Source organism: Anastrepha ludens, chromosome 5, assembly GCF_028408465.1.
Source record: "Anastrepha ludens isolate Willacy chromosome 5, idAnaLude1.1, whole genome shotgun sequence".
NCBI classification, from domain to species: domain Eukaryota; kingdom Metazoa; phylum Arthropoda; class Insecta; order Diptera; family Tephritidae; genus Anastrepha; species Anastrepha ludens.
Genome location: NC_071501.1, coordinates 61,628,536 through 61,638,079, shown reverse-complemented (window position 1 = coordinate 61,638,079; position 9,544 = coordinate 61,628,536).

The following is a 9,544-nucleotide window of genomic DNA, read 5'->3' as shown; positions in this document are numbered from 1 at the left end:
GAAATCTCGAGTTCCATATGGTTAGATTTTACAATAACTAAAAATCAATTCCCTTCTTTGTTATGTCATTTAATTCGCTCGAAAGTACCGTCGATGTCATTCTGGTAGTGACATTTTTTGAATTGAATCAGCTGAATGAGTTTAGAGGAAGTACGATCTAATTCATTTGCTGACGAAATTACAGTTTTACGTCAACTTTTGCATGGTGTGGGTTAATTCCACTAAAAATATGCACTTATTTATGAATTTTTTTTTGAAAGATGATTCATGTAAATTTATTTATCCAATTAGTATACTGTATACTCATATTTCAAAAATATTTTCAAAAATTTTCACAAGAAAATTTACAAAATTGAGCCGTTGACAGCAGATCTACGCAGACGTCTCGAAAAAAAGGCAATTTGCCGTGGACAGTTTTTCTCAGCATTGGATCATCTGAAATCAAAAAATCAAAGAGCTTTCATTAGGTAATCAATTGTCCGAGGTAACCCTGTCGAGTTTTTATTAAAAAAAATTTTTTTTTCAATTTTTTTTAACATTTGAAGTAGAAGTGCGATTTTTAGACGATAAATCGCATAATATTTTTTATTGTAAAATAAATAAAAATTGAAAAAAAACAAAAAGCTCCCAGGGTTACCTCGGTAATTATGTAGAGAAAGTGTGTACAAAATTTCAGGAAGATCGGCCGAGTAGATTCAGAGAAAAAGTGTCCACCGACTTGAAAAACGTCGTTTTCCAGAAAATCGATTTAAAGTTCGACCATAGCAGGTAGCCGAGTCGGAGCGGCCAACGGTTATAATGCTCTAACTTTGTGAGTTTTGCACCGATTGGCTTAAAATTTGGACACAACATTCTTGAGATTATGTACATTCATTTTCTCAAATAAACCAAACTCGATTTTTTTTTACCATAAAAACCCTACCCCCCCCTTAAGATGTCTGAGATTTCAAAAGTGGAGAAGGCGTTGTTCAATTGGATTGCATATCAAAGGGTCAAAAACTACCAATCACAAGTGATATGCTAAAAGAGAAAGCCATGTTATTACTTGCAAAAATTCAGAAAACGCATCGAGACTTCCCCGCTAGCAATGGTTGGGTTGCAAACTTTAAAAAGATGCATGGAATACGGCGGCTAAAAATTTGCGGAAACAAACTATTAAATAAGAGTGACTCCATTAACCCATTTTTGGACAAATTTAACAAAACATTTATGGATTTAAGTTTGACAAAAGAGCAGATATACGAGCCGATGAGTCTGGTTTATTTTGGAAGCTCTTGTCCGATAAAGCTCTTGTATGCTCAAAAGAAACCTCGGCTCCGGGGCATAAGATCAGTGATGAGGGAATAACGTTGCTTGCTTGTACAAATGCTGCTGGAAATCTTAAAGTAAAAATAATGCTTATTTGGAAATCGGTGAATCCACGAATGAATTTACTGTTCTCTACAAAAGAAATAAAAGTGTTTGGATGATTTAGCTTATTTGACGAATGGTTTCATTGAACATTTGTTTCAGAGGTGTGTTCATTTCAAAACAAAAAAAATGTCTTTAATTTCAAATGAAAGTTATCGCTTTAAAGTGTATTTAATTAGTATAACAAAAACAAATAAACTTGGATTGCTATCAGTAAAAAAAATATTTTAATTTGTATGAAAAAAAAAACCTCGTGTTTTAGGGGACGTCCATAAATTACGTGAGGTGTTTTTTTTCAATTTTCTGTACCTCTCTCACCCCCCTGATGAGATGTCGTGAGATTTTATTCAACCCCCTCCCCATCCCCCAATCTCACGTGAAATTTTTCAAAATGTGGGTTTCTTATGTAAACGCGTTAGATTGTTATTGTAAAAAGAAAAAAAAATTGCTTTTATTTACGACTAGTTAACACTAGTAATCAATATTGCTGCGAGTTATAAGTGTAATAAAAATTTAATAATACTCGTAGAAGACTTAAATTGCAACTACTGCGATTAAAAAAAGAATATCTACTCTAATTCAGTCCATGGAGAATTATGTGCGGTTTCAAGAGAGACTATTGGGACCAACATGCCCATATGATTTTCAGTAAAATCATCTGCTCCTTCCACTTCGTTCTGATCTATCCACTCTAAGCCGTTGACGCTTGCGCACAGTAACTCAATAGCTCGTCTTTCGACAATCCGTGAGGGTCCCACTTTGCGGTACATACGCGCTTGCTTAGCTGGTGCAATGTGAGCTGCTCGCCTGTGTTCTGCAGTCTTGTGATAGATGCGAAGTAAATACCGCATGTACTGTAGCATATTTTCTCTAAATCATCACGTATACTTGGGCAATAGAGATCATAAGGCGTGCTGATAAAAGCATTCAGCGGTTGAATCGGTAGGCGTATTAGAAATGGAGCAAATGACTTCCCGTCATGTTCTTTAAAGTCCGGAATTATCAAACGTCAATCAACCTAAGTGATGGGGTATGGAGGTGGCAGAAAACGGTCGTGAAGAATGCAGATCACTCCGGCGTGGGCTGCAGCAGTCCTGATCATCGCATTTCGCAACCTAAAAAAAAATGAAAAACAATTTCCCTTTGTAATTCTTAATAAAAATTTGTTGACATTCGCGCTCGTTAAAAAACTAAAAAAAAAAAAAAAATAGGCACGCATAAAAATTTGATATGAATCAACTGCAATGTACCTGGAGTAAATATTGGCTCTCTCTAAACAAAGAAGGTTGGAACCTGTCCGTGTGTCGCTGCCACTCAGCTCGTACGCTCTGTTCATCGAGTCGCACGTTCGGCTGATAGTGGCGCGAAAACAAACGACGGGCTACACTGTACCGTAAATTCAGATTAAATTGAGCTATTTGGTTTAAAACAAATATGGTGCTTTGACAGCAGTAATATATAACGTCGAAGTATGAATGAAATTATTTTCTTTCGAACGAATTAGTGAATGATCTTAATCATGCTACGATTACGCTTAAGATTAAATCTTAAGCATGTACACTCTGGATAATGGACCAAAATAGTATAATTTTTTTTTGTTTCAATCAGAAAAAAAATTGAGTGATATTTGCCGAGACCGCCCCCTCTCTCCAACGTAAGATTAGATGAGATTTGACTCGACCCCCTCCCCCCTTAAATATCTCACGTAATTTATGGACGCCCCCTTATCAAGTCGAAGATTTCTATGCAGAACTTTTGGACAGTATCCACCACCTGAATGGGTACGTTATGTGGAAAGCATAGGCGGCATAATAAATATCAGTGTAGTTAAGAACATGGGCTGAATTATTATTTGTACAGATCTCTGTAGCTTTTTAAAATAATATTCATTGTATAATTTAAATGCATGTTTTCCCAATAATCCGATTTACGGGTATTCATCGTATAATATTCATATAATAAATATAATCGTAACAGAAGATATTAAGGAAGTAATGCAATACGATTTTGTAGCATTCGGAAATGGCAGCTTATGATGTCTGTTGCTTCGGCCATATTACAATGGAATGGAGAACAACCATAATCCTTGTACTTCTATTAAAAGATAGAATAAAAGATGGCGCACAAAAATTTCACACATCCACACTCATACGCACACACATCTAACTGCCAAATTTTGACGGCAAAAGTAGCAGCTAACATCAACTGTAACAACAACAACGACAAAGGTGGCAATTCTAATTAGAAGTTGTGAAATCATGTTGCTATCCGTAGCTGCCAGCCGACTACCTATTACTAGCTCTTCATCATTTGTATTGCAGTGCTACGCAATATTGGCAGGAATGTTTTTATTATTGTTGCCTCCACTATTCTTGCAGCGGTATGAATGTGTTGCTTGTTGCACTTGTAGCGGCAAAAGGGCGTGTGAGTGAGAACGAGTATTTTTACCTCTCTCTCTCTCTCTCGGTGTAATCGAAAATATTTTCACATTTTTTGTTGTTGCTACAGTTGTTGTAGATGATCGTCGCACAACTTGGAAATGTCTTTAATGATGACAGCAACTATCTATGTACAGAACTCGGCAGTAACGCGCGACAGTTTTCAATGTGTAACCAGCGAGACATGCCATAGTTTGAGCCAGCTTTGCGATACGTGCGTGAGTGTTTGAACCTCTATATGTGAAGTGCGTGAAGGCAATGGATGCGTCAACTTCATAAAAATAGTTGAGGCCGCAAAGAACCATATGGAATTGATTTCACTGTGCATACAGTTTTGAAAAAAGTTATGTAACGTTGAGGTGAAGCAAAAAATAAATGTTTTCGTGAAAAATTTGATCAAAGATCGCAGTTTAGATGTAGATCGTCATCAACGATAATAATAAGAAGAGGTTCACACATCAAACATTGATAAGTTTAAGGTAGCGCTCTTCCTATTCGCATTCGATGGTTTATGAGAACGTTTTCGATAGAGAAATCCCTTTGAAGATTTTTTTTTGCCGCAAAAGGTCGACACCAGATTAATATGAAACAACTTTTTTTATTTTATGAGGCGATATGAGGAGGAACAGATTTCCCAAACTCACGCTTTATAAGACCCTCATTATGACCGTCGTAACGTATGACGAAGAAGCTTGGACGTTCACAATACCCAATGAGGTGACCTTTGGAGTGTTTGAGAGAAAGATTCTACGGAAGATTTTTGGACCTTTGAAGTTGATGACGGCGAGTATCGTTAGCGATGAAACAATGAGCTGTATGAGTTCTACGACAACATAGAGATGGTGTAGCCATAAAGATCTAGCGAGTTGTCGTCCGAATGGATGCAAACGCTCCGGCTCTGAAAGTATTTAATGCGGTAGAAAGATGGTTTCGTGTCCAACTGGCGTCGGTTAGCACGAGAAAGAAATGACTGGCGCTGCTTATTTAACTCGGCCAAAATCACGTAGCGCTTATCGCGCCAATCAAGGAGAAGAAGAAGAAGAGTTCCCCTTCTTTTTCTAGGAAGCTGCTCAGAGTATCCAAACTTGATTAGTCATGCCAATGGCGTTAAGTGTTTTAAGGCATACCACCACCAGTTAATATCTCTAGCTCCAGGGCGCTTAGCCAAAAATGCGTTAATGTCTCCACATTGAATCGAATTATAATTTTCAATTTGAAAGCTCCAATCTCTAAATGTTTTACATTTGTTCTACATCTAACAGCATTCCAACCTAACCTAACCTTCATGATGTAACCTTAAAAAAATTATTTGTATTTCCTTTGCTAGTACATCTACTGGAATCAAACCAGCCATGACGAGGGAAGCGTTGTCAGAAATTATGCGGAAATCGCAAATAGTTCGTAGGACTCTAAAGAGATGGCGACGTACAGGAGACCCAACCGATTACTTTACAGCACAGAATTCTTTTACTCTGTCTACAACCGCCTTTATTCGGCATTATTCGCGAGAAGTAAGACTACACGTTCGATATCATCTTCATAGAATACTCTAGGTGCGATTTGGAATTCAAGCCACTGTCAATTAATTATATTTTAAGCTTCAAATTTTATTCTCGTAAGTTCTTTTTGCTACTAATACGCATTTGCTTCAGTTTTGTTACCAGCTAGTTCAAGGCTCGTTGATGTCAGCCATGCCATGGCACTATTTATAGAATTATATTGTAGAACTGCTGGCTATCAGCACTATTTCGTGTATATGGTTTGATAGTATTTTCGACTGGAATAGCATTCGCGTATCCTATTATTTTATTGTGGGGTGACATGTCTAACTTTAGGATATCGCCATATACCCGCAAAGTAGCTTCTAATTATTTTCATGATGTCGTCTATTTTTATGAGGAATTCAAGTACATGATGCATTTTCAACGTCTAAGGTTTTTACAGAGCAGTATTATTTTTAACCGTTTCCTCATCTTTTACCCCATATAGCTTCTGATGCTAGGTCTACAACGCTTAGCGTTAATCGTTGAACGGCAAATATTTTTTATGAGAAGCTTTTTCATGGCAGAAATACATTCGGAGATTTGCCATTGACTGCCGAGGGCCGACCGCTATTGGAAAAAACTTTTTCTATCATTTGATGTTTCATGTAATAATATTTCAACCTACGCACTTTCAAATGGCAGTCACGCTCCAACCCATTCGGCGACAGCGGTCACGTAAAATAATATGTAATGTACATCTCTTCAGAAAAGCGCCTTCGTTGAGACCGGTCTGAGATATTACTAGTAAAATGATTGGGGGTGTGGAGGTTACAGCCTTCACAGTCTTGTTAGGTATTCCTGGAGCTTTTTGAGCTTATACTTCGCTGAATGCCAGTTGCAATTTGATGTCACTAATAGTTGGCACATAGTCCATTGTGATGCGACGTGGGCAACTTGTCCCTATCTCTCCTAAAACCAGTGTTTGATTCTCAAAAAGTTTAGAGTATCCCTGATTCCTGCAGAACTGAGGTCTTCCAATTCATTAAAAAATTGTCTACTTAAAATAGTAAATCTACGCCTGCTAAGAGCAAGACAATGGTACAGAAGGTGCGAAATTGTTTATTCCTTATCTAGACAGCTTTTGCAGGAGTCATTTATTTGCGTACCCATCCTCTGGGCGTACCAGTCTATTAGGCAGTGCCCCGTTATGACTGAAATCAGTGTGCTAAGACTATGCTGTAATATATGTTGGGCAATACGAAATTGAATGGCGACCATCTTTTTATATCAGAGTGACACTCCAGTAAAAAAGTTCTGAAATGTATTTTACTTGACCATAATTAGAATTAGCTCGGCAACTCTGCCATAATTGTTCTTGTGGCATCATTCACTCTTAAAATATGTAGCTTAATAATGAGCACATTAATATACATACATCCGCACTCCATTATATAAACAAACATACTCAAACTGATGTTGTGGTTTTACAATTACACATACACAATGGAGTCGTTATCATTGCAGAATAATATTGCAGTTGGTGTCCAGCATCGTGCCAATTGCCAAATGACCGACACACATGCCGCTGTCCTGTGACAACAATGACAACAAAAACACTTTCCAGCACCACTTCCCAACCTCAAAGCGCTGACGTTTTGTTCTGTGTAAATGTGCGTGTGTGATAGTGCCCAGCGCGCTTGCCATTCCCCGACGACAGATAGATGAGTGACCAAATAGGATATGAGCTCTAGCTATGCACGTAAGTAGTGGACGCACAGACGCTGAGTGCCATAATGTGGAAAGTAATTTTTATTGGTTGCATTCTCCGCGCATAGCACCACATCAGCAACAACAACTCTGCCTATAAGTACCCTCAAGCAGAGTAGAAGAACAAAAATCGTCGACATCAAGCAGTTCTGTGCGTTTTTGTTGCATTGTCTGTTGTTGTTGCTGGTGATTATGATGCCTCTTCATATTTCGCACTGTGTATGCGCACGTTTGCTTCAGCTCTGGCTGATGTCGTTGATTTTTCTGTGGCTGTTCGCTTGGCAGCTGACGTCTGGCGGCTGACTGCTTAGCAGCAATCAACGCGGCGTACCGACGGGACAATCATCTACTTATTGCTTCCCATGTAGCTATCAGCGGATCTGGAGCATTTTGATTGACTACTGGCATATAGTTTGGTGCATTGCATGCCTTTGTTAATTTTTCCCTTTTACGTCGCCGGTGACATTTTTGTTGCTGCAACCGTTCGTTTGTTGTAGGCATTGTCATGGCCAATCTTGGTGTTGTAGCTGCCACTCGTGATTGCTACGGTGGCCACACCGCGCGCCTTGTCTATTCCACTTGACATTGCCAATGTCGCAAAGGCGTCTGAAGTTGCTGCATGTGCTGTTGTTGTTTTTGCTGCAGCCGCTACTTTTGGTGTTAATCATAATTATTGGCGGTGGATTTGACCGATCGCTTATGCCATTGCAATATAGTTGCTATCAATGTATGTATGAGCCAGTGAATATGTTTGTACTCCGGGCGCACTATGCTGGACGCGCTCAATTATAAAGCGTTGCACAGTGTGCAATGTGCGATATTGTCAGGTACGTGATGTTGTTGCCAACATGTTTCCTATTGTAAGCGCTGTTGTTGCGCCACTGGGTGTATGTGCATGTATTTGTAATTGCTGGAGCAGTTGTTTGTTTGCCGTCGGTGGTTTGTTTGCCGGTCGCATCGTTTTTTCGTTGTTTGCTGCCAATCTATGGGATTTTCCACTTAGTTACTAACCATCGTAGTTGTTGTTGCAATTGTTGATGTCATTTCATATTTTCAATTGAGTAGGTGCGCAACGAGCGGCAAAGAAAGCACAAAACCAAGTGGAATAAAAAATGTCGCATTGCCGCGCGTCTCGAAGAGTACGCGATTCGCACGTGCTCACTTACAGGAACAACAACAACATCAACGTTAACAGGCGTCCTGGCAGTGTGTAAGTAAACCATGAGTTTTGTTTTTTTGCTTTTCTGCTTTTGTTGTGTTGCTGTTGGAAGCAAAATTGACACACGTTTAATTGCCCATTGTTGTCATGGATTCTAATTGCAATTGCTACAAAACATCGTGTAAACTAATAAACAAGATTTATTTATACCAACTGTTGCGCACAACCTGGCGCATACACATATGCTCATACTCGTGCATACACACATACATATATAAACATGTACATACAACCATGAATGTATGTACGTAACATTACATTTTTACATTTTAAGAGTGGACCTATGCCCGTACAGGTGTATATTTTCGCATGAGATCACTTGCCACTACAGAGCCTGCATTCATAAAATGATTTGTAAAAGCCACACACATACATACACACATATGTACATATGTTACTGACTGTTTGAATTTAATTGTCGCACTTGACAAGAGAATAATAAATAAAATAAGTGCTGCTAGCTGTACAATTTGCTGCAAATTGGCAAGCGCAAAAAAGGGGTAATAACGGGCGATTTTTTAGATAGTATCTTTTTAAACAGTTGGTTTAAACAGCTGACGCACGTTTCGTGTTTTGTTTCACTGTCAAACATCTTCAGTTTGGTCTATAATTTAACCATGAATCGTCTTACAAACGAAGAACGCTTGCAAATCAATGAATTTTATTATAAAAATGCGTGTTCGGTTAAGAAAGTTTATCGCGCGCTTCTTCCATTTTATGGTCAGTTTAATCGACCCACTGAAGCGGCTATTCAAGCTATTGTGACTAAATTTAGAACCAAATTTACAGCATTATTGGACATCAAACCACCAACACGTTTACGTAGAGTGCGAACTGAAGAAAATATCACAGCCGTATCGGCCAGTGTTATTGATGATCATCAATTATCGATTCGTCGCCGTTTGCAGCAATTGGGCCTCTGTTACTCAACAACGTGGAAAATTTTGCTAAAGGATTTAGGTGTGAAGCTTTTTAAAATACAGCTCGTGCAAGAATTGAAGCCGAACGACCTACCGCAACGCAGAATTTTTGGTGAATGGGCTCTTGGAAAGTCTCGGCCAACTTTCCACTTCCACTTTTTTATCGAAAAATTGTGTTCAGCGACGAAGCCCATTTTTGGATCAATAAGGTATCATTGGGGTAGATCAATGAGGTATTGAGGAGGTATCATGGTTGGATCAATGAGGTATTGAGAACGTATCATTGGACCGTACTTCTTCAAAGAT